We start from the raw sequence: 27434 nt of genomic DNA, 5'->3' as shown, positions 1-27434 counted from the left end.
AGGTAGGGGTACAGCGTGGTGTTGGTGACGTGACCCCAGAGGTGGATGTAGGTCTCCTTCTGCCCAGTGCCCAGGTCTCTGTATCTCCCTGCTAGTATCTTTTCACCATCAGTCAGCAGTGGAGGCAGGGGCAAAGAGGGGCCAGGCAATCAGTTAGTTGCTGAGAATCAGCAGCAAAAGAAATAAAAATATTTAACATTTTCGGAAGCTGTCAGTCTGGGATTGGTATGACTCCAAAAAGACTGCCACATTACGGACTGTCCAGAGTAATCCACGATGGGTGGCAACCCTAACTGGCCAAGACCTCCCTTGCACAATTTTTCTTGCACATGATAAGTATAATTTGAGAAGCCTGAAAATGTTTTCTGGTAGCTTTGAAATAAAACTATAATTTCTTTGAGATGAAGATCAGGAACTAGGGGTAATTTGTCTTGGTGGAAAAATAAAGTACTATTTTACGTATTACTAAAAAAAATAAAATAATTGTTGCTGAGTAAAAGAATTTCTCTAGCAGTTGATATGGGAAGGCTGTCACCCTGCTAACAAAATACAAATAGAAGAGCAATATGGTAGCACTTAGAGAACACCTAAAAATCATGCTTTAATATATAAAAATATACATTTATTATAACAATAAAATACCACCATTAGAAAAAAGGGGATGTAGTTATGAGACCGCTGGTCTCAATACCGACATCAGAATCACGGGAGCGGTAAGAAGGGGTTAGGCACCTCTGGGGGGAGGTGTCACGACCCAGGTTTCGCGGCGTGGAGGTTTGCGGTCCTTACCGGTGAGGGCGCTGTGCAGTACGCATATCTGCTCGTAGGTGCTCATCTCGCGACATGCATGGCATAATTTGTGATAAAGGCACTGGGGAAGCTACTTGATGGGAGATATGTATGTCTCAGGTTCTTAACTTCAGTGTGGTAATCATCAGGTAATGAGCAACCTTGTTTGCCAGACCACCTGTGAAAGCCTGTTAAAAGGTGTTTCAATTTCTCTTGTCAGCTTTTCACTGCCTGATGGAAACAGGCTGGAGGCCTGCTGAGAGACACTGATTTTGTTTGATATAAATTCTCTGCTAAATTCTGTTTTGCTTTTGAGTTGGACACCTAGGGAGAGGGAACATTACGTTTGCGATGGACAGGCTAGTATTTTTTATTTTATGCTGCCAAATAAAATGAACTGCAGATACTTGTTTCGAGGCACTGGACTGGTGTGCTATTGATTGTCTGCTACATGAATAGTGCTGCCATTTACCCCCAGGAGACTGTACCCCTATCCTAATGTTGTGACTGTATATATATATTGTGCTGAGAAGGGTTGTCTCTCACCTGAATTGCCCACATTCTGGTGGGATCAGCTCCCTCCAAGGGAGACTGGAGTGAAACCTGTGCATTCTGCAGTAGCAGTGGAGGTGTGGAATTTAAAACTATAATCTGCCTGATGCTCTTTGCACTGATGCCTGTTAGAGGCCAGTTAGTAGGCCAAAGTGATGGAGTGCCAGGGACCAAGGGATATGCTGGGAGAGCAGGGCCGTTGTTGTCTGCAAGCAACTGCTTACTGCTAGGTACGAGGAGTGCTGGGACCTTTTATGTTCACTTGTTTATTTTCTGTATGTACCTGTATTTCCAAGCCTAAGCCTGAGTATGCTAAAGTGCAGTGCCTGCTGCCATTAAAGTCACTGCTTTACCGAGTACCTGCTTGTCTTGAATCCTCATTTCAACACCCCGTATTATTAAAATCAATATAAAAAAGAAAAACAGAAATAAGTATTCCCATGCTTCACATAATGATAATGTGAAATTTAGTCTAGTCATGAAGGGATAAAGATTCTGTAGTCTTAAAGTTAATATCTGCTAAATACACTATTTCTTCTTGAAGTAACCATAGCAACTGTATCTGCTTTGCTTTTTATTTCTCAATTTCAAAGTCTGGTCTTCTGAATTGACATTTAAGACATTACATATGAGATTTTACATGCAAAAACAGAGTATTGTCCAGAAAGGTCTTCCAACTGACCCCAAAATGATTTTCTTGTTTAAACAAATTTCAGTTCTATATTGCGAATATAATTACATGTTGAGACTAAAAGCCATCTATATAACTTGCTTTACCAACTGCTATACCGGTGATTTTCAACCTTTTTAAGCCTGCGGCACACCAAACAAGATTTAAAAATTGCTAAGGCACACCATCAGTCCCCCACGGGAAAAAAACACACACATTGGACCCCACAGGAAAAAAAAACACTCACACATTGCCCCCCACAGAAAAAAATAAAATACAATGGCCCCCACAGAACAAAACAAACACATTGAGCCCCACAGAAAAAAAATAAAACACATTGGCCCCACAGAAAAATATATAAAACAAAATGGTCCCCACAGATAGAGAAAACAAACACACATATTGGCCCAAATAGAAAAACACAATCACAATGATTGGCCCCTAAAGAAAAAAAACAATTATATTGCTTCCGAAAGAAAAAACAAAACACATTGCTCCCCACAGAAAAGAAAATTAAATAACCAGCTGAGAAGGCTTGCTGTCGTCCCTGTCCTGTCCCTCATTGGCTGTGGTTGCTCAGTGACTGAGCACACAGTGCAGAGCTGGGAGCAGTGTGCAGGCGGGCATGCTTGGCCTATGTCATGCTGCCGCATCTCCATAGGTCACGGTCCAGGTGTGCCTGAGCCTCCCAGAAAAGCCCAGAACCGCTCGGGCCAGCAGTACAAGTAAAGTCAGCCATGACCTCCCTGCACACTTGACAACCGCTCTCGGCACACTAGTGTGCCATGGCACAGTGGTTAAAAAATCCTGTACTATTGGGACCTCTTCCTAAGTAGCACCAATCCGGCACTCACATATAGGGCCTGACTCAGATTTGCCCGCAATTGCTGCCACGGCTGCAATTTTCCCAGCTGTAGATGTGCTAATGCAACATCCGGCTGGGACTATCATTGCTGTCCACAACTGCGTGCACATACGCAGCTTCGGATGCAGATCATGCAAACATCGACTCAGTGAGACTATAGTCACTTAGAATGGCCGCCATAACTGATGCAGATGTGAAACGCCCTGAAAAGGTTGAGACATGCCTTTCTCTTTAGCCAACACTCACAGTTGCCTCCCTCAAACGTTCCTGCCTGTCAATCACACTGCGATTAAGGACTCGCAGTATGCGACTACTGTAAAGTACCTTGACGCATGCACAGTGCCACTCAGATGCATGCGCAGTGGCAAAAAATTGCTCTAGTTGAGATAACATCAGCCTAGCATACAACTCTGAATCAGGCTCTCAGTTGGGACCTCTGCCGATCACCTTTGGATTTCCAGAAGCTGTAAACAAACTGCCAAGGAGCCAAAAAGACTGAATCTGTATAAATATTAAGATCTTCTGGACTGTTGTTAGGAAGAGTTAATAAATACTTCTGAAGAGCATCAAGTGTTTTTCTAATCAAAGATTTTGGGGTCTAATCATGTAGAACATGAAGAGGCTACTAAAATATATCACTATTTATCGCATCACATCGATGCGATATATACTGATATTTAGTACTAATTCATGTACACTTACCAGTCCAGCCCCTCCGCGATCTCCTGGACGCAATGAGAATAAGACATATCAGGAGCCCAATATGACTGTATTATCATTGCGCATGCCCCAGCGTCTGAGAGCAGCAGGTCACGTGAACCCCCTTAGGGTATATTTATCAAAGTGCGGGTTTTTAGAAATGGAGTTGTCGCCCATAGCAACCAATCAGATTCTGGCTATTTTCTTCTAGAAGGTGCTAGATAAACGATAAGTAGAATCTGATTGGTTGCTATGGGCAACACCTCTACTTCTATAAACCCGCACTTTAGTAGATATACCCCTTATGGAATCGGTATGAAATACTAACGGCTCAAAAGCCACCGGTTCAAATCCCAACAGCAGCATCCCGATATCTGAAGATCTCGACAGGGGTGGTAAGTATGCTACCCCTACCTCTCTCCCCCTCACCATAACCATCTGTTAGTGGTGCCTAACCCTAACCTTCCCCCCAGTGCCTAACCCTAACCTCACACTGGTGGTGCCTAACCCTAACCCCCCTTTCCCACAACCTAAACCTAACCCTCCCGGGGGGTTCCTAACTCTAACCCTCCCCTGGTGGTGCTTAACCCCAACCCACCTTCCCCATAGCTTGACCCCAACTGGGGGGTGCCTAGCCCTAAGTCCCACCAGGGATGCCTAAAACTAACCCCCCATCCCGTGGCTAAGACCTAAGAAGCCCCTCTCACCTTAGTTCGGGATGCCGGCTGTCGGGATTTTGGCGTGAGGCTAAAGATAGGTGTCTATCTTTAATCCCAGGCCACCGGTAATCTAACTACATCCTCCCCTTATAGTCTTGCACTTAAGAAAAGCTCCAGCTGCATAGAGAAAGTTAACAATGTTGTTCAGTTTCATCATATGAGCCCCTGGTGCTGACAAGCTTTTAAAAAGTGCATGCCGCAGTTATAAGTGGGTGCCGTGTACATAAAACGGTAAACGGAGGACCCTGTGGGGTGGACGCAGATTGAACACAAATTCCATCTAATCACAAATGTAAGATCTAATTTTGCTATCAATGCCGAGCTGCCAACAAATGTGAAATATGTAAAATACAGAATATGACATTAGGGAACATTGATAATTAAAAAAAAATATGTAGTGCATATGTATTACAGTACATGGCTGGACAGTGTAACCATACAGTAGGTAATAAAGGTGCACAGATAAAGCATATCAGTAGCCTTCCCCTTTACACGCTGACTAGGAATCATTTACTACTGTGAACTGATGACTCATTTCCATGTGATCCTGCAAATAGATTGCAACAGCATTAGTAAGGGAATAGTAGCATTACTGGAAGCTATTTAGACAAAGTCACCCAATTCAATGCAACTGTCGGTTGTCATCATAAGTTTGAAATTTACACCTGCAAGTGATCCACCTCCAAACAGGTGCATATTCCCTTGTTTGATACAGTGGTGGAACTCCCAGAGACACCACTGCTGAGAAGGAGCTGCATGGAGAAGGAGCGCCGCTGATCGGCGCTCCACCTCCAGTGGCGTAACTACAGAGGGCGCCTGCTGAGTGTGTTACCAGCGGGCGCCCGACTCCTTCTCTCCCCCCCTGGCGCCAGCGGCAGCCTGGAGGACGGAGCTCACTATTGAGCTCCGGCTTCCGGGTCCCGCAGTGCACTATGGCGTCACTCCCATAGTTCCGAGGAGCGGGCGCCGGGGACAGACGGCAGCAGGCACTGGAGCGGGGGGTTAAGGTTTCTTTTTTTTTCTTTGAATGTGTGTGCGCGCGCGCGCGCGCGCGGGGGGCACTACAGGGGGCTTATTACAGGGGGCTTACTACTGGGGGCATTACAGGGGGCTTACTACTGGGGGCACTACAGGGGGCTTATTACAGGGGACTTATTACAGGAGGCTTACTACAGGGGTCATTACAGGGGGCTTATTACAGGGGGCTTATTACAGGGGGCTTATTACGGGGCTTACTACAGGGGGCTTACTACTGGGGGCTCTACAGGGGGCTTACTACTGGGGGCATTACAGGAGGCTTACTACTGGGGGCACTACAGGGGGCTTTTTACAGGGGGCTTACTACTAGGGGCACTACAGGGGGCTTACTACTGGGACACTACAGGGGGCTTACTACAGGGGGAATTACAGGGGGGCTTACTTCTTGGGGCATTACTGGGGGCTTACTACGGGGGGCACTACAGGAGGCTTACTACTGGGGGCACTACAGGAGGCTTTTTACAGGGGGCTTACTACTGGGGGCACTACAGGGGGCTTACTACAGGGGGCATTCCAGGGGGCTTACTACTGGGGACACTACATGGGGCTTACTACTGGGGGCTCTACAGGGGGCATTACAGAGGCCTTATTGCTGGGGGCATCATACGGGGGCACTACAGCAGCATTACTACTGCGGGCATCATATGGGGGCACTACAGGGGCCTTACTATTGGGGGTACTACAGGGGCCTTTACTATTGGGGGCACTGCATAGGGGGACCACTACTAGAGGCACTGCATAGGGGGACCATTACTGGGGGGGGTACTACATAGGCGGGCACTGCATAGGGGAACCTCTACTGAGGGCATTGCATAGGGGGGACCACTACTGGGGGCATTGTATAAAATGAACTGCATAGGGGGGCGGCGGCAGCTGGGGCTGGCATTGGTGCTGGGGGGTTGTAAATTTTAATTTTGGGGGTGGGGGGGCACCAACATTTATCTTGCCTCCGGGCACCTGGGATTAAGTTAAGCCACTGGTTTGATACTCAGCATGGGATGCATTTTGCATGAACACACAAACTGTACTTTGGCCGAATCTATAGTACACACCCCTACCAGCCCAGTCTCTGCAAGGAGTAGTATGTGCTAAATGCAGCTCTGTTGGAATGCATATCATGGCTTTGTATGTATGTACAGTGCAAAAAAAAATCATTTTGGCATTTGCTGATATACTGTGAATGGGGACTCACTAGGTGCTATTCTGTGGATGAGTATAGCACTTTTTGTGTAGGCACTGGCTACTATACTATAATGTAGCTCAGGACACTGGCTGCTGTAGAGTTCAGTTCTCTGGGTACTATATGGTATATGTGGACACTGGCTTTCATGCTGTGGATGAGAAGATAGTATGCTCCTCACGTGTATTGTGTGAAGGGCAAGCTGGAGTATTTTAGGGGAAATCTAGTTTCTGTGCTGTGGTAGTGGGGAACTGGCTTCTCTCTTTTATTGGTTGCTCTGGGCTCAGTAGTGCTATTTAATGCAGGAAAACTAACTGGCCTGGTATACAATTTTGGTCATTATGGCTTTATAAAATGTTTGGGTGAACACACTGCTATCTTAGAGGAATTTGTCCAAGCTTGAAAAGAAGAAATAACATCCAACCACTCCTTACACTAAACAGCCTATCTCTGTATTAGGGGTTTGCACCGGCCACTTTTTGTGTTTTGTGTTTCGGTTTTGGATCTGGATCTTTCTTCGTGTTTTGGATCTGGATTGGTTTTGCCAAAACCACCCTTCCGTGTTTTGGGTTCTGGGTTTTGTGTTTTGGATCTGTATTTTTTTTTAAAAAAAACAAAAGCATAAAAACAGCTAAAATCACAGAATATGTGGGTTTTTCTGCTCCTATGCTATTATTAACCTCAATAACATTAATTTCCACTCATTTCCAGTCTATTCTGAACACCTAACAATATTGTTTTTAGTCCAAAAGGTTGCACCGAAGTAGCTGGATGACTTTGCTAAGCTACATGAGTGGGCTGCACAAACACGTGGCCCATCTAGGAGTGACACTGCAATGGCAGACAGGATGGCAGTTTCAAAAACTAGGCCCCAAACAGTACATAATGCAAAGAAAAAAAGAGGTGCAAGATGGAATTGTCCTTGGGCCCTCCCACCCACTCTTATGTTGTATAAACAGGACATGCAGACTTTAACAAACCAATCATTTCAGCACCAGGGTCTGCCACACGACTGTGGCTGAAGTGATTGGTTCGTTTGGGCCCCCACAAAACAAGCTGGCAATTAATCTGTCCCTGCACAAACTGGCTCTACGGAGGCAAGATGTCGTCCTCATCCTCCTCATCCACCGATTCTTCACCCTCTTCAGTGTTGTGTACATCCTCATCCTCACAGAGTATTAATTCGTCCCCGCTGGAATCCACCACCACAGGTCCCTCTGTACGTTCTGGAGGCTGGTCTCCCTGGAAGAGTTGATCATTCATTTTTATGAACATCATCTTCTCCACATTTTGTGGAAGAAACCTCTTACGCCTTTCGCTGACAAGGTTCCCGGCTGCACTAAACACTGGTATAAAAGGGTAAAGGGTTGGATTGCCCGGCACTGCGCTCGCAAGCGGGTCAATGTTAGGCCACTGTGCATGCGCACGCCGGAACCGGGTCCGACGTGCGCATGCGCGAGACCTGGCTAGCGACGGGCGCTCCGTCGCTCCGGGTCTCGCACCAAAAGGGAGCGGCTGTCGATTTTGATTGACAGCTCGCACCGAGTTGTGGAGTCGTGACATGGGGGTGGCTTCACAAACGGAGGCGTTCCCATGCGAGCGCCTGCCGTTTGTGGGCGGCCCCACTGACATCACCAGTGATGTCAGTGGGAGAGCTTCCGGCTCTATTAGAGACAGAAGCTATCTGGGGCTTGCGGCCACGAGACCCTACCACAAGGGTCTCATTGCAAGCCCGATGGTCGTGATGGTCTTGACCATGACGACCATCATCCTGGCCGCTTGCAAGCTATGCGAATGGCCAGGAGGCCGCTCCAAAAAAAATATAAAAACGCCCTGATTCAGAGCGAGCGCTCTTTTAGAGCGTCCAGCTCTGAATCAGGGACTCTGTTCCAACTCCGGGTCAGACCCGGAATTTCAGTGTAAAAGCGGTAATAGACTCTGTGCTACAGGTGACTGAAGCATATATGTTATGTGCAACCTGGTGGTGAATGACCTTATGGTATTTATTCAGTGCCAGCTCTATATCACATAGCTGTGCAAATTAAATTTGTGCTCAGAAGACAGACACAAGCATGTTTGTTTATTACAAGAACACATTGTAATCCTGACTCTAAATAAAATAAGCTGTTATACATGATACAATCACACTCTGGGCTGCACTTTATAAACCCCAAAAATTGCACTTGCTACAGATAAAGGCGGCACAGCAATTTCGCTGTTATTGCTCTGTAAAACAGTTGTCCCAGACAGGTGTAATGATGGGCTTGCACCGGGCTCATTAACTTGATGAGTTCAGAGGTGCAAAGATGTTATGATCATTTGTGATTTATGGAATTGGAAGTCCCAAGTAGGCGTGAATCTTTTTACCAGCTCGTCTCTGTAATGTCAGTTTTAACGGCTGCTCGTAATTAAGAAGCTTGCTAATTCTGCACCAGATGCTTATCACGCTGGCTGCAAGATCACATTAATTTGTGTTTAAAGTAGATAAGGTATTAGAACACAAGGAGCCATATTATTATGCGCGTTGTATATTTCTGACGGGTATTGCAATTATGCAAATCTCAACATTATCATTGTGTATGTAGAAGAAGCCTTAGGACTCTGCCTGCCAGCCTTGCAATGGATTATTATTTCAGAAATACACACAGAATTTTGCAGTAATGTGAGAGACACTTTGTATCAAATGACTGTCTCCTGGTAGGGAAATTACTTTATTTTTTTCATATTAAGTATAAGGGGTATATTTACTAAGCAGTGGAGTTTTAAAAGACCTCGATTTTTGCAGATTTTGCCAGCTAGATTTAAAGGGCAATAATATTTAATGCAAAACGAGCCTGATTTTACATTTACTACTTTTGCCCTTTTAAATATGGCATGCAAAAATCGTGGGTTTTGAAAATCCTAAGTAAATTTATCCCTAAATCTGCAGATAAAAGGACAGTGGGAACTCCTCCATTGACCTCATATACCTTGATATTACCTTTGTTTATGCTTTGCTCTTGCAAATATCTGACTGTTGACTTTCCATGAATGTATTTTCGGTTCTTACATGATTTCACAAACAAGTTAGACACACACATATATTACAGATGTCAGTATTGTAAGGGCTAAATTAATTTCTCATGTCCCGTTACATTAAAGTGACTTCACCTGCTGCATTTATTCTGTGGTTGTGGGATGCTCAGTAAGTCTTCACTTTTAAATGGAGCAGTCATTGAAGAGTGAACAGTAGAGACATAGACAAACGGAATCGGTATGAAATACCGCCAGCCGCATGGTTCGATTTCCGGCAGCGCCTGGCCGACAACAGCAGAGTTCCCGGCAGCGGAAGCCCGACAGCACTGGAAACCTTTTACCACTGTGTGGGTGGTTAAAATACTCTAAAGGGGTCATGTATCTGCACATGAGCAATTAAGGCATTTATGGCATCCAAGCTTCAATCTAAGGAAGCCACCCCCCTCACTGTAACCCATTCTAGTATTCTCAAACTTACCCAATCCACTGATGTCAGATTTCACCACCCAATCCCTGATGTTTCTACCGCGGGTATAACATGACATCAATCTGGTGTCACCCAGATTGAGGTCACTGTCCCGCTGTAGGATCGGCCTATGTAAAAGGTATGAAATTATTACTACTGAACAGTTGTATCGTGACTTACTTAAATTGCGACAAAGGGAATTGTATTATTATTATCATGGTGTCACCCTTAGTGATTATTACAAAGAAAAACGCATACCTTGCGGTTTTCGTATCCGCAATTGCCCCACAATTGGCCGTCATAGTGCAAGATTTTGCAAGAGGTGGATATCAGTCCTCAATAAATGTAGTTATGATCTAATGCTTCTTGTTATTGAGGAGGCAACACGTGAACTAAACATCACTAAGGAAAAGATTAACACGTTTGAATTGGAGCTTAAGAGCACTTTGACAGCTGATCCACAAACTGATTGGCTTGAAAAATTATCTGTTCAATTAACAACATACAAAAGGGAAATCTAATTTCAAAAATTTAAACTTGCCAAAGTTATTAACGACTATGAACACAGTAAAGTTTATCGGTGGATCAGTGGTGGCCAATCAGAACAATATAAATCACAACGCAGGGGCTTCCGCAGACCATATGGCGATTCAGAGGTTAACACCACTAGTGAATAGTGACTTTTTCTCAGGACCCTTTAGGAACACATACCCTGAGACAAGCTGCAGGACAAAGCGGAGGCCCACGAGACGTGGAAGGCAATGGACGCGTGAGAAGACGGTTGGGGCGACCACCACTTCCCAAGAGATGTTGATATTCAATCTTTCTAAGACATTGACTAAGATTGAGTCACTGGTACTGCTGTCCAAGGGGTTATAGACAACTTAAATGGCACGAGATGTATAATGGGTCTAAGGCTAAACCAACGGGACCTAAGAAAATTAGTGATGTTCCCATTCCACTGGCTAAATTATTGACCAGATCCACATTTGATCCGGTGTCAAATAACCATTAAATTAAGTCCTATTTGAACATGCTTGACAGTGATGTTGGTGGTATTCGGAGTAAAACCACTAGGGTTAGCAACAATTTAACTAAAGAGGAGTTTAATGCATTGAAATCATTATCATCATACTCTGATATTGTTATACGACCTGCCGATAAAGGCGGGTCGATTGTAATACAAGACCTGATAGATTATATATCTGAAATTATGAGACAATTGAGTGAGGTTAATGTATTTATTCCTCATGATCATGATCCTACATCACGGTTTAGAGATGAATTGCAGGTAATTTTGGATGGTGCGGTTCTCAAGGGGATTATCTCGCAAGATTTATGCGATGCACTCATATCTCATCATCCCATTACACCAATTTTGTATATGCTCCTTAAAATATACAAGGGGCTGGACAATCCACCAGGACGCCCGATTATTTCGGCACGAGGGTCACTGTTCCAGCCCCTTGCTGTGTATCTTGACTCTTTGTTGCAACCATGAGTGGTGAGCCATGTTGATTATTTGATGGATACGACTGCTTTTTTGAACAAATTGATGATGCTGGGTGATATTCCCCCTGAGTGTTTTTTGTGCGGTATAGACGTATCCAACCTCTATACCGTCATTCCAAATCAGGCTTGTGTTGAGGCGGTTTGCAATCTTATTAAGCATAATCCTGCTTACAGTGGTCCAGATGTTGAATATGATACTCACACATAATTTCTTTCTATTTGATGGGAAGATATATCTTCAATGCAGCGGTCCAATGTGGCCCCATCGTATGCCAATGCATATATGTTCCAAGCAGAGAAAGATATATTTTTTAAAACGTCTAGGGTGTCGGATTGTATTAAATTTTACACCCGTTATATAGACAATATCTTCATTATATGGTCTGGTACAAGGGAACATTTTGTTGATCTGATTAACAGACATAATTTGTCTGATAGTCCCATTAAACTTACATACACCATCGATGATACCTGGATAACATTCTTGGATGTTGAGGTGACGAAATGTGGTAACACTCTGAGTACATCTATATATAGTAAACCCACAGATTGCAATTCAGTGTTGCATGCAAAGAGCTTCCACCCTAAAACAGCTAAATTTGGATTACCCTATTCACAGTTTTTGCGGGTGAGAAGAATTTGCAGCAACATCGATATTGCATCGGGAAAAATTGATCAGATGATCGAAGGATTCCTTGCTAGAGGATATGATGTTCAGACTTTGGTAAGTGCAAAGGCCAAAGCTATGCCTAAGTCACGTGACGAGCTTTTGGGTAGCACTAAAAATATACTTACACCAAAATGCCTACCATGGGTTAACCACTTCAATACATTGAGTGATAGGATAAGTACCACCTCAAAACAACATTGGCCGATCCTACAGCGGGACAGTGACCTCAATCTGGGTGATACCAGATTGATGTCATGTTATACCCGCGGTAGAAACATCAGGGATTGGGTGGTGAAATCTGACATCAGTGGATTGGGTAAGTTTGAGAATACTAGAATGGGTTACAGTGAGGGGGTGGCTTCCTTAGATTGAAGCTTGGATGCCATAAATGCCTTAATTTCATCACGTGCAGATACATGACCACTGGAGAGTATTTTAACCACCCACACAGTGGTAAAAGGTATGAAATTAGACATAGAGTGACCTGCACGAGGAGGTTTATTATCTACATGATCACATGTCCATGCGGTCTGAATTATGTGGGCAAGACCGACCGTACATTATGGGAACGGATGGCATTGCACCGATCCGCCATCAGGGTGGCACTTAAAACAGGCATAAGCGAACAGCCTGTGGCGAGACATTTTGTACAAGCCAACCACAGTCTAGCGACGCTCAGGTATATTATCATCGACCATGTCCCTCCACTGACATGAGGTGGCAATAGATCCTTGAAATTATTGCAAATCGAATCCCGCTGGATACATCGATTGGGGACATTATGCCCTAAAGGTCTCAATGAAAAGTTAGGCTTACACTGCTTTTTGTAGGGTTGTGCCAGTTGAACACCTGGTATGGGGTTCTGGTTATTGGACCTATTTCTTTATCGGTATTTTGGAACATTAATGTTTTTATGTTGATTACTTATCTGGGTAGATGTTGGTTATGGACGCCTGTCGGGACTGATATCAGACAGATGGGTTTATCAATTATACCTATGCATTACTTGGCTTCAATTTTTATATATCTATTTTGTATTGATCCGTTTGATGGTGTGATCAATATTAACATATTGATTATGTGTGACATTGGTATCTTCATATTTCGATATATATGTTATGCATAACTGCGTGTGGTCTGTATTTTTATTATATGGGCTAGTTCTCTCATTGCCTCTATTTATGTGTTCAATTTTAGATGTTATGATGGTGCCATGGCAACGGGTCGCGCCTGTGACGTCACTAGTGGGCGGAAAAGGGTTGAACCCGGATGCTGCGGTGTCTTGCACGTGCTGTGGTGAAGGGTATATGTAAGTACACATTTTTCATGTCTTGTTATGTCTTGAGAATGATGCATTAAAGCATTGAAACGTTGACACAGATTCCTGTCTGGATTTCCCTTACTTATCGGGAGTGCCGCTGACATGGTGAATATATATATATATATACTAGTTTAAAGGACCTGGCATATGCCGGACCACCTCAGTCTCCACCCCCTCTTTGTTGTCACCCCCAATGATGCTCTGTCCCGACCACCCTCAACCACCGATCTTGGATTAGTCCTGACCCACCCCACCCCCTTCACGGCTCTGTCCCAACCCTGAACCTCTTCAATATACTGACCCCTGTGGCCGGTCCTCCATTTCTAAGGCTGTCCCTTTGGGGTGTGCATCATTGAGGAAACTATATATAGGCTAAATTATGTTCAGATATAGAATTGCAAGGACAGTGGTAGTTACTTACATCTCTTTTTCGGAGGATGATGTAATCTTCTGCAAGTTAAATATCCATTGTACAACACAGGTCAATATTATTAATGCTATTTAAACCAATTTTAAAAGCAACATAGAAGACCACAACATGCCTACAACATGTCTGCGTCTGGCTAGCCACCCCCCGTTACCACCTAGACTCCCCCAGTGAAATTGCCTCTCTGCTTTTAAACTCATTTTGCGGCTCCCAGCTGTCACTATCGGTGTGCATGCGCAGTGCGATTTTGGTCTCGGAATGAAAACATTGGCTGCTAGTATACGGCATAAACATAACATGCATCTCTGAATCAGGCCCACTTCTTTCTGACCTGTTCTTGTATCTTTGACTACAGTATCTGCTGTTCTCTCTTACCTGATCTTAAGCTTTATTGCCATTTGGCTGGCTCCTAGAAAGTTGAGATCTTGTTTTAGAAAATGTGCCAAAATTGTACTATAATACAAAATGCTAATAAAGACTAAAGCTGGCCACACAACTAAAGATTATCTGTCCAACCAGCCAACTAGTTGATTAGTTGGAATGAAAATTTTGAAAAGTATGGGAGTAAATGATGATCAGCAATTTGCTCCTAAATGCCAGAAAATAGATGAAAATGGTCATTCAGATAAGTTTGTTAAATGTTTGATCTAAACAATTTGTTCAAACAACAGTTTTTGTTCATTTTCCGGCGTTTGGGAGTAAATTGCTGATTGGCATTTGCTTTCATATCTTACCAGATTTTCATTCCAGCCAATCAACTAGTTGGCTGGTTGGACAGATAATCTTTAGATGTGTGGCCAGCTTTAGGCATCTATGTACTAAGCCTTGGAGAGATATAAAGTGGACAGAGATAAAATACCAACCAAACAGCTCCTAACTGTCACTTACAGGCTGTGGGGTCTATTTACTAAGCCATGAATGGTAATAAAGTGAACGGAGATAATTTACCAGCCAATCAGCTCCTAACTGCCATGTCACAGGCTGTTTGAAAATTACAGCAGCTGGTTGACTAGTACTTTATCTCCGTCCACTTTATCTCCATCCAAGGATTATTAAATAGACCCCTTTGTTTGCAAAATGACAGCAGCTGATTGTTGCTACTTTATCTCCGCCCACTTTATCTCTCACCAAGGCTTAGTATATCTATCCCAGTGTTAGGAGACAAGAGTGAAAAGTGATAATGTGCCAGCCAATCAGCTCCTAACTGTCATTTTTAAAACACAGCCTGTGAGATGAGTTACGAGCTGATTGGCTGGCACCTTATCACTTTTCACTCTGTCCCCTAACACTGCTTAGTAAATAGACCCCTTTATAGATATAGACGCCTGTCATTTAACCCACGCAGGGATATAGCAGTCTGGAAGCCGTCTATCGGGATCACGTCAGCCGATTTCCCAATTGCATCCCCTTATATCACCGTCACCTCCCCACATGCATCGAGCGGCTCCTGTTGTCCGGGTGGGTGGCGCATCATGATGACATCAGTGCCACATGACCATCGCCTAGGCAACCGCTCATAACAATAACAACCAGTGCAATGAGTGAGCATGGTGGATGTTACAGAAATATATCGCCCTAAATTTGAAAGTACTACAGTGCATACATATTACAATAAACAATGTACATAGCAATTACACATAGATGTAGCAATAATACAATATAATATAAAGATGCAACAATCCAGCTCTATGAGTATAACCAAGATGTTATAAACAGCGGCATTAACCCCCAGGATGGCATGTCTAAAAGGCATTATTATTACCAGATGCACTGTCACAATCACTAATGACTTCTCTAGCAAGATAAAAAACTAACCAAAAAACATAATAAAGAGATTTTAGGCAATATACCTCCCAAGATGATATATATACTAGAACAATAATAATATTACCTGAATACTATACCTAAACCAGTATAGGAAAAATATCCAATAAACATAATAAACTGAAAAACAGGAAAAAAGATCCCAATCACAAAAAGCAAAATAGCCCAAGGTTCTCATTCAAACCCCTTGGTGCCTCGGTCTCTAATCAATAGATTAAGCGTGTTTCACACTGGAGGAGCCTCAATGATCGATCCCCACCTCTAACCGGTTTGGGGTTATGATCAATAATGATGTATCTCATTGCAGAGACACTGTGCAACGGTTGCTCACTATTTCTGGAGCTGATAGCCGCCCGGATGGCCGACCACTGTAACGCCATGTGCTCACTCAGGGTCCTGCCGGTTTTTCCTATGTAAGCAAGATCACATTAAAGGATAGATGGGCCAAACATTTACTCAATATCAAAAATGGAACCGCGATGGGCACAAGATTCGGCCCGTCATACGCCAATCTTTTGACGTATGGATCAACAATGTTTTTTTTAAACATATTAAAATTTGGTATAGTTTTATTTATGACATCTTTTTTATCTGGGATGGGAACAAATTAGAGCTGGAGGGTTTTTGTAAAAAGTTAAATGAGAATAATTTAAATATTGAATTAACATATCATATTAGTAAGGAAGAGGTAAACTTCCTTGATTTAACTTTATATATTGAAGATGGAACCCTCAAAACAAAATCTTATTTCAAACCCACTGATAGTAACTCATACCTATCTACTAGGAGCAATCACCATCCAGTATGGATACAAAATGTCCCCAAAGGACAAATAAGGAGAATTTGCCATAATTGTATGGATATGACAGTATTTAAAGATCAAGCAGAGAACCTTAAAAATAAATTTGTGTCCAAGGGGTATGAGGAGAAGCTTCTAAATAGTTATATTACTGATTTAATGGATGTTGATAGAACAATTTTATTAGAACCTAAAAAAAGAGGAAGAAAGAGATGGAATAAACTTACCGTTTATTACCACATACAGGAAACAATGCAAAGAAATGGAGAGTGCGATCAGAAAACACTCTGATTTATTAACCAGAGACTCCTTGTTAAAACCCATTATCCACAAAAACCACAATTTGTATGTAGGAAGGCTATGAATCTAAAAAACAAATTAGTAAAAAGTGCTATCCCACCAAAAAGATCAGGGAGAATAAAAACAGTGGGGTTCCACAGATGTGGTCTGTGTTTGATGTGCAGAAGTCATATTGCACAGGAAAGTAAAACAGAAGAACTCAAATTCTCTACGACAAATAAAATCTATCGTATAAAAGATTTTATTACATGCAACAAAAAAAACCTGTATTTATTTGATAGAGTGTGAGTTCGGCCTACAGTATGTAGGTCGCACTTCAAGGCCATTAAAGGATAGATGGGCCGAACATTTATGCAATAACAAAAATAGAATAGAGAATCACTCATTATCAAAGCACTTTAGAGAGAGTCACAATAAATGTTGTAGATTCCTAAAACGTGTAGTGGGGATATAATCGGTCCACAATCACTGGCGGAAGAATAAAGTTGACCAAAATTTAGCCCAAGTGGAAATGAAGTGGATTTATGAAATGGGATCCCTGGCACCAGGAGGGTTAAATTTGGAGTTTGAATTGAAGTGGTTTTTATAGGTATTAAATATAGTATATTTTAAATATATGAGATCTGCATATTTTATTAAGATGTCATATATATTTTATGTATTTACATTTCTATGATGATTTTATTTGTGATTATACATGGATTTTATGTTTTTTACATATTTATCTATTGCGGTATTTGTGTATTGTGGTATCATGTAAATCATCCATTATTGAAGATTAGATGGCTATAGGCATTTTTTCCCGATAGACACTAGATGCATGAATAGCGATCACCCTCTCATTAAAATGATAGTGGGAACTTAAGGTGATGCATTATGCAACATCCGGAAGATATTCTTAGTACACGGAACAGGCGGAAATACATACATCGCCGCCTGTATAAGGGATACCTTGAAAGGCTATGCGTTCCATATGTTGGTACACAAGCTATAGGGATGAGTGTCTAGGGAAAAGGTTAAGATGTATAATGCCAACTAGAGGTGAATAGACGCCAGAGTGTCATTTCCAGAAACCACTAGAGGGACACATGGTAACCGGATATAGCTTGCGTTCCTTGCTGTCTGTTGCATTAATATTCGCTAGTATAAGGTTTTTGAAGGGAAGATTCCTCCAAATACCAGCTGGACTGGGACAATATGTGGCAATAGAGTAAGTCTGTTCTATTTTTTGTTCATATAGAGGTTAATTGTTAGGATTACAGACCAACCAATGGGGATGCACTTAAGAGTATATAAGGAAGTACAAACCACTATAAATTTTACACCTTGGAAAAGGCTCCATGAGAGCAGAAATGTGTCGGTGAACTAGAAGAAGCTGAAGAAATACCAGGTGAAGGTGGCGAAGGACAGTAGTGGCACATAAAACATGGGGTAATGCACAAACCTAATCCCGGGAGGTGACTGTTTTATGCCCTATTTGTGAACTTGGGTGTGTGCTGTCCTACACCCCACATTATCTGGTATGCTGCTTGACTAATAGATTTGTTTTTTAACAGATATGTTTTAATGTAATAAATAAAGCTGTACTTCACTATATATATATCTATACCTTTTTTTGAGGAAATGATAATTGGTCCATTAGAAGGGAATGTCCTCTCTACAAAACTTCTTCCATTTATGAAGAATTAAGAAGGAAAACTACAGGACCATTCTGAGACATTTTTTAATCCTACACTGCTTAAGGACTGGTACTTACCTCAGTGACAAGTGACCGCAAGTACTGTGTTTCATTTGATTCTGAATCGGGTGTCAGTGATCACCCTAGCGGTTACTGCAGCACAATTGAATTGGAGCTCAAGTTTTACCAATGTTCTTATATAGAATAAATCTCGTAGTACATGTCACTCTGTGTCTTATAGAATATCTTTTGCCACTATGAGGTTGGAAAAAGATATTACTGGCAGTGAGATAACGGCAGGTGAGGCAATTTAAACATATAACAGCCATTCTTCAATTAATTGTACCTAATCATTTTTTTTACATTTTTATATCAAGCAACTATGAACAAACATTTACCTGCCACATCTTACTAGTATTCAGCATTCTACTGACAGTCACACAATACATATGTGCATACAATAAAGAGATAATTATTTTGACCACACAATACAGAGAGCATCCCTTTGAATGCTACACAATTCAGAAAGCATCCTTGTGCTTGCCACATTATACAGAGATCATCACTGTGACTGCCATAAAATGCATAGGGCATCTTTGTTTATCTGACACCATACATCGAGCTTCCTTGTGACTGCCACCAGTGGTGCCTCCAGGCACGGCAAGCAGGTCCTAAATTCAGTACATACGCTTAGGGGGAGGGAGCGGGGGAGGACAGCGCTGGGCACAGCAAAACCTAGCGTTGACCCTGACTATCACATAATACAAACAGCATCCTAGTAACTGAGACATAGATCATGTGTCACCCATCTATGTCATAATAAACCAGTCATATACTCTGATGCTCCCAGGTCTTCAATTTCAAGTAATAGAGGGTTAATGTTATAACGTATTGCAGAAGTTTATGAATTGACAGGACACTATACAGGATGTCCAAATACTTCATACTAGTGACCAGACACAGAGGTGATCCTATAGAAGACAGATGCTAGTGGCAAACAGGACTGGCAGCTGACAACCATGTGGATAATACAATGCTGGATCAGGACTGGCAGCAGAGAGACAGAAACTTTTATTAGACAATGCTGGTTTAGAGATAGAGGCAGATAGGCAGAAACTATTAGACAATGCTGGGTCAGGGCTGGTGGCAAACAGGCAGAAATGGTTAGACAATGCTGGAACGGGGCTTTCAGCAGACAGGCGGAAATGGTTAGATAATGCTGGTTCTGGAATTGTGGCAAAGAATATCAGAATCCAGGAACAGGCAAAGGTCAGGGGACAGGAGGTCATCAGAATCCAAAAAGCAAATTGAGTCAGCAACAAGGGAGGAAGGGACGGAGGAAGGAATTGAGGATGGGATGCTTTTTAAACAACCTGAGCCAATGGGTAGTGCAATGAAACCCAACCCTTTGTAATTATTTACCCAAGGCATCACCTGTAAAAGGAAATAACGCCTCCCATCATTTCCCCGGTAACCAACCTGACAGCTGGAGGAACCTCAGTGTCATCAAACAAGAAGGCAGTGGCTAAGCAATGCCTTTGAGTGTGGCGACAGCCACTACATCTGACATAAAGTATACAATCTTTTGAATGTTCTAGTGGAATTACCTATCCCTAAACACTCATGCATCTTCCTTCTCTCACGCTCAGACCAGAATCTCTCTGTACAAAAATATGGTTTCTCATGTCTGGGCAGTAGCCTGATCTATAGAGATTGCAAATAATCAGAAAACTTTCCCTTACCATCTCTTAAAAATGTAATCTGGCATAATAGATGCATGGGAAAAACATTGCCTTTATGATACGGCACACAAATTCAACTTAGCTGAGACACCCTGGTTTCTAAATGAAAGGCATTTTACCATATTAAACCTTTCATATATAGAGAAATCTACCTTGGAAATTGTATGACTTTGCTCTGCTAGTCTTAAGGCCCCCATACATCAGAGATTGCAAATTGCACGATTGCTGCAATCAATCGATTGTGTATAAAAATATTTCCCTTTGTAAATCGATTGCAGATTGCAGAGATGCCACAATCGATTGAAAAAGGGAAATATTTTTATACACAATCGATTGCAAATTGTACGATTGCTGTAATCAATCTCTGATTGATGTATGGGGGCCTTTACTCTGCTTGCCTCTTTCATGCAAACGCAAATTTTGTAACTAACACTTGATTCATTAGCAATGAAGGAATGCGACACATTAATGCTTTAATGTATCTTATACTGTTATCTGAATTGTCCCCTCCCCCATCTCCTTTTCCCCTGTAACTTACTCTTTTGTTACAAAATGTTTGAGGTTACAAATGTTTTATACATAATTTCTAATTAGTCCAAACTTTCCAATATGCAGGTTTCTAAAGGGTCAAGAGCACTGCAATGAATGGTGAAGTTGTTACTGAGAGATAAAGGGAGATTAGAAGTAAAGAATATCCAATTTCTGAGAATTACTGTATGTTTAACTGATTTACAGAATAAAACACTTCCTATAGTAGTAGTTTTAGGGTGGCCAAACCCTACAACCCAGGACTCCAAGCAATCAGGTGGCAAAACCCTCGTAACTTTTATATGCTAGGCCACTATATCTTCTACAACATCTTGAAGGCTCCTGAATATGGAAGAGAACTCCTAGATTTCAGTGACAACCAGCAATTATCTGCCATAAAGTGACATGACATAAATCAGCTCACTAAGCCACACCCAGCTCTGTAAGCACTAAGTGGCAGATGCCTAATGATCTGAATTGAGTCCTAACACACCTGCCACTCAGCTGATTGAGATGGGCGAAGATTGTTGATGTGATTGCACTGCAAACTTGATGATGTTTTTCGCATAATCAAGCTCCTTCAAGCTCCTCTTCTCCTACAGTACGTCACATTTTCATCTCCCAGAACTGATTGATGTGAGTGTAACTACAAGTCTAAGGGGTAAATTTACTAAGATTCGTGTTGGTCCCGATTTGCAGTCTTGGGTGAAAATATAACTTTTTTGCCAATCGGGAATTACTATCATTAAAGTCGGGTGATTTCTTCATCTTTTGGGGTTGAAATCGGGTGGTTTAATGCCCCAAATTCGCCCGTTTTGGACAATAGAAATTATATAAACATCGGCTCAATTCGGATGTATTTTTCACTTATTTCAGCCTAAATTGGGAATTTGCCATTATTCATTTTGCTAAAGTCGTCCATTTTACACTCAAATCGGGGACTCAGTAGAAGTTTTAAATGCACCACCTGAGCTGCGAGTTGCCATCCAACAAACACAAATCAGTGTGATTTGTGTTTGTTTATGAATGGAAAGTGTGTTGTAAGGGTTAATTTAAAAAAAAAAATGACGTAGGGTCCCACTCCAAAAGTGTAACCAGCCCCGTGCTTGTCAGCCAGACCTGGTTCCTAAAATTACGGGGAACAAAATGAGTAGTGTTCCACCGTAATTTAAGAACCAGCACCAGGCTGCAGGGCTGTGTGGAATCCTGGCAGAGGAACTGACATTTGCAAATGTGTACAATGTTCACCATTTATTTCCTCAGCTGCACAACAGAAGAAGGCTTCTTGCAAGGCTCCGGCTAAAAGGCAACATCCTAAAACAGGTGAGGATGAGGCTAGTCCAAAACAACTACAAAACAAAGAAAAGTACAATCAACCCATATTTCAGCAGGCTTCTACAATATATCTATATTGTCACAAAACAGTAACACCATTACCATCGTGACATTTAACCCTACATCCATTTAACAATGTAATAAGACCGAAAACATGGGTTCCGGACTATAGATAGACAGTAAAGAGGTCGACAATGTCTAGGCACTAGATGTTAGACAGTCAGTAGGTCGACTGGGAGAAAAGGTTGACACACTAAATGTCGACATGTAAGAATGTTGACAGGTACAAATGGTAGACAGGGTCAAAAGGTCGACAAAAAATAGTCAACATATGATTTTTTCCTTTTTTTAGGGTTAGGCATTAAACGGGGGGTTAGTGTTAGGCACTTACTCTGATGATTAGGGTTAGGCACCTGGAGGGAGGGTTAGGGTTATGAACTTACAGGAGGGTTAGGGGTAGGCACTAGAAGGGACAGTTAGGGTCAGGCACCTACCCCGACAGGGTGAAGATTAGGGCTAAAAAAATTAAAATAAATAAATCACAAGTCAACCATTTTGTGTCGACCTTTTGACACTGTCGACTATTTGTACCTGTCGACATTCTTACATGTTGACATTTAGTGTGTCGGCATTTGTCCCTGTCAACCTTTTGATTAGACCTATTGACTGTATAGCATCTGGGGATATATTTATCATAGTTCAATTTTACATTAGATTTGATGTTCGATTTAGCTCACCTCAAATCGAATCAAATCATATCAAATCGAATGTACAAATTCTTTATTAAATCCCACATTTACTAAAATTCCATTTTAGAAGCCTTTTCTAAATTGAATTCAATTTGGTTTGATTTTAAACAGTGATTCGATGATTTTGCATGCCCATGTACACATCGAACACCAAATCCCACTCAGAAACGATCTTCAAATCCCCAAATGAATAGACCTGCAGGTCTAAATTGAATTCAATTTGGTTTGATTTTAAACAGTGATTCGATGATTTTGCATGCCCATGTACACATCGAACACCAAATCCCACTCAGAAACGATCTTCAAATCCCCAAATGAATAGACCTGCAGGTCTGATTGACACAGGTACATGCATACATCAGTGAGATGCATGCATTTATCCTAGTGTAAAATGCTTGTTAAGTGTTAATTTAAAAAAAAAAATTACGTGGGGTCCCCTGTAAAAGCACAACCAGCCCTGGACTTTTCATAGCCAGTCCTGGTTGTGTAAATACAGGGGAAAAAATGCGTAGGGTTCCCCTGAACTTAGCGCAACCAGCACCAGGCTCTGAGCCAGTCCTGGTTCTGGAATTACAGGGGAAAAAGGGTTCCCCCTCTCCAGGGCACCTCAGGCCTAGGCTGATAGCCCAGGGCTATCCCCAGCACCCGTGGGCAGTTGGTGCCAGGTTGATAGTATAAAAGTGTAGTGTAAAATTAGAAGTGTCAACAATGTCTTTACCAGTAGAACTGCAGGTCCCAGCAAGCCTCCCCCACATGCTGGTGAGAGCCGCAGGGTTACTAAATGTTAGCCTGCGGTTCTCACCATTCACTTCAATGGTGGGAACCATTCATTGGCTGAGAGAAGTGGAGGCTGACCTCTCTCAGCCAATTAATGATCAGCCACTGCACTTCAAAGGGAAATGCCGCATCTGAGCCCGTCATTCGGGAGGTACCATCCTTCAAGGATGGTACTTGAGTTTGTGGGTTGGTATTTTCGTTTTGTTGTGGGGACCTGTAGTTCTACTGGTAAAGACAATGTTGACACTTCTAATTTTACACTACACTTTTACACTATCAACCCGGCACCCACCGCCCATGGGTGCCGGGGATAGCCCCGGTCAGAATCCAGACGCCAGCATACTGGCAGGGTTAGGATACCGACATCTGTCAGTAAGTATCCTAACCCTACTCCTATACCTTACCCTCCCCTTGCATCCTAACCCTAACCCTCCCCCCCTCAGCCTAACCCAAACCTTCCCAATAGTGCCTAAATCTAACCCTCCCCCTAACCTCAATACTTGCCATCAGAATGCCAGCGGTCAGGATGCTGACACCGGGATTCTGACTGGTGTTGGGATTCCGGTGCCGGAATTCTGAGTGACTGCATCTCGACAGCCGGGGTATAAACTACATCCCTAACCTTTTAATTATGGCCTAATGGTTAAAAGTCACTGATATGTAAACTACAAACTTAATGCAAACTTTCCATCCTAAAATACCTTAAAAAGCATGCTTGTATTGTAGTGAATTCAATAGCCTTATGGAGTCACTACTAAAACCAACTGTGCACAAGCATGGATATCCATAAGATATGAATTGTTAGAAGGGCCAAATTACTAGGGACAGTGTATTTTGTTTATTACAAGTATGAATACTTAACATAAATATCCACTTTTCAGGTCCTTCTCGTGCAATACCACCAAGACCGGTCGTCATTGAGGAGTTCTTCGATCAGGAGGACATCATCCTGATACCGGTGGATCTTGTCGAGTCTGCAGAGGACACCACAGCAGGCTTCATTATGTAGACTGAAGAACGGCAGCAGGCCCCGCCACAGCCCATACCCACATCTCATCCCACACCAACTGTTGAAGAGATGGCACAGTCTTTGGAGAACTTCAAATCCAGGTGAAATTCATGAATACCCAAACACTCCAAATGAATGCCATCAGCAGTCAGCTGCATAAATTAACAAACATAACAAGAGTGGCATAGGGCACAAGAACCAGAATGGCTCATAATATTGATATGTGAATAGCCAGGCTAATAGGAGTCAAACAGAGGCTCTTATCAGCCTACAAATGGAGCTTGTAGGCCAATTGGAAACATTGGCAGCTCCCATCACATCGACTACTAACAGTCAAACAACGACCCCAACAGCCTCATCACCAACCCGTACCCCAAGGTGCAGTGTGCGCACATGTGGTGGTCTAGCTAAAGGGCTAATTAGGTGCAGAGGGAGCACAGGCCCATAAATATAAACATTTTATTTCCCTATGTTACAATTTACATTCTTTTGTAATGGTTTTGTTAATTTTTCTGACTTCATAAAACTTGTTGGATTTGTAATTTCAATTGTGTCTGTCTTTTTTAAGTAAGATAAGTCCTATGTGTGTATATAGGGGTTTAATTACTGCTAATGATCTTCTTATGTGTTAATATGATGATTTACAGTAATGTCCCACATTGAACTCACCAGCCTGAAGCAGGTCTATTATTTAGCTTTTTTTTTTTTTTTACTAGTTTTTAAAACTCGCAGCCCATTACATCCGTCGAGTTGTATGTGTTTAGAAGGAAATATCTGGATGACAAGTTTGGGCAATGCGAGAAGTGGAAATGCGAGTTTAAATCAAGTTTGCATGTTCTCGCGGCCAATTGCATGTGCGAGTTTTAACTAGCACGTTTTTAGCAGTAAACTTTCACCTTTTAAAGACTCATACCCTATTAAATTGAGCGGTTCAGCGTCTCTGGGCCTGATCCAGACCCGGTCGCAAGCGCTGAGCGCTTGCAACCGGGACGATGTTTGGCCACTGGGCATGTGCACAACGGAGCCGGCTCCATTGTGCGCATGCGCGAGACCCGGCTAGCGACGGGTGCTTGTGATGGAGGCATTCCCAAGCGAACGCCTGCCATTTGTGGGCGGCCCCACTGACATCACCAATGATGTCAGTGGGAGAGCTTCCGGCTCCATTAGAGCCAGAAGCTCTCTGGGGCTTGTGGCCACGAGACCATCGTGACCATCAACCTGGCCGCTCGCTATAGCTGTGGGTGGTCACCCACAGCTATGCGAGCGACCAGGAGGCCGCTCCAAAAAAAACCAAAAAACGCCCTGATTCAGAGCGAGCGCTCTTTCAGAGCGTCCGTCTCTGAATCAGGCCCTCTGTGCGCAACTGCTTGCAGCACCACACCCACAACATTCCCATACCATGCCCATAAGACGGACCATCTTTGTGCATCCATTAAGTCACCTCCCTGTCACCGCCCAGGAACACCTAATACATTTTAAAGACATTTCTGAGACTGTGAGCCTCAATCGAACTCCGACTCCGAGCGCACACTATCTCTATGCAGGCGCAGTGCGCCATAGATGCATGCGCAGAAGAAAAAAATCACTGCACTGCGCCTGGCAGTGTGTATCTCAGACTCTGGTCCTCTATGCGCATGAGATTAAGGATACTGATTTCATTGGCACATTCTCTAAATTAAAAAGTATTACGTCCCCATTTAGAGAAAATATATGTGTACCGCGTTTAGTTGCTAGCAGCTTCGGAATAATAATATAGGCAGAGAAGGAGCACTTGTAGGGTATATATAAGACAAATCAGTGACAAATCAAGGATCACAAAGTGTTGATGACACGAAACGCGTTGGATACTGGGAGATTCGGCAAACCCGCGGACCGGAAGTGGCGCGGACCGCTACTTCTGGCAACAAGAACCACGCTAACGGGAAAGAAGGAACTGACCCCTCGAGAGGAAGAAGGAAGGTACCTGCTGCCAGAAGACCAAAGGTGTGCATAGGGTCAGTTAGCCACCACAAGCGTCTTCAACAGATCATGCACACAGCACCATTCCAGAGTCTTCGTCCGGGACCCCGCTGTCCAGCTCCCACAACCTTTCTCAAAAGAGTATAAACATAATCTGCCTAAGACAGAGCATTACTAAGTGCTTCAGCATGTTACTTTTAATTATTTTTCTGCCTTGTCTCTATCCCTAAATATACTCTCCCGGGGTTACTCTTGTTTTTCATTTTAACTTTTTAAATTTTTCATTTTATATCCTTTGCCACCTTTATTCTTAACTCACTGATTTGTCTTATATATACCCGACAAGCGCTCTTCTCTGCCTATATCACGGTGACTGTGACTTGTATGAAGGGACTGAAATTTATGTATACTTTTAGCATAACCAGCTACTATACATTGTTATGAATTGATGAGAAATTCAGGATACTGACGTAAAATACCATAAGACAATCTGAATAACTTTTATCTGTAACCACAGTGTTTCGAATTTTATTCCTGGAAATAAGGAATATATCGCAGCCCAGGTACACAAGACTTTTGCATAAACAACATTCTTTTTTCTTCTTACATCCACATCACTCATGTGTTATTTGTATCCGCCTGCAAGCTCAGACCGGCTGTGCTTTATTTCTCATAGGGATCAATAATCCCTAGTGTGCTGGGGTTTCAACTGCCTCTCTCTGTCTGCTAGCAGAAGCACAGAAGGCGACATGGATGTATTTATCGTCACTGATATTAGTGAGGGGCTTTCAGCAAAGGGGAAGGAGGAGAC

At 42.7% G+C, this 27434-nt stretch overlaps 1 long non-coding RNA gene across 3 annotated transcripts in view; it reads left to right on the top strand.

The window, feature by feature from the left end:
• LOC148540608 (uncharacterized) overlaps window positions 1–27434 on the top strand; it is a 55533-nt gene that overhangs the window by 4511 nt on the left and 23588 nt on the right. Inside the window, exons 2-5 of one of the 3 annotated variants that reach the window (XR_015868753.1) lie at window positions 13373–13484; window positions 20882–21430; window positions 22058–22117; window positions 24537–25094. This is a non-coding gene — a long non-coding RNA (uncharacterized LOC148540608). Of the gene's footprint in view, window positions 1–13372; window positions 13485–20881; window positions 21431–22057; window positions 22118–24536; window positions 25095–27434 lie in introns of those variants that run through there. The other 2 variants (XR_015868750.1, XR_015868749.1) reach the window with 2 other exon arrangements.

The sequence above is a fragment of the Taudactylus pleione genome, unplaced genomic scaffold (genome assembly GCF_031769625.1).
Source record: "Taudactylus pleione unplaced genomic scaffold, aTauple2 ptg000018l, whole genome shotgun sequence".
In the NCBI taxonomy this organism is placed as follows: Eukaryota; Metazoa; Chordata; class Amphibia; order Anura; family Myobatrachidae; genus Taudactylus; species Taudactylus pleione.
The sequence above is the reverse complement of the archived record's forward strand: the minus strand, read 5'-3'. Positions and strand labels throughout refer to the sequence as shown.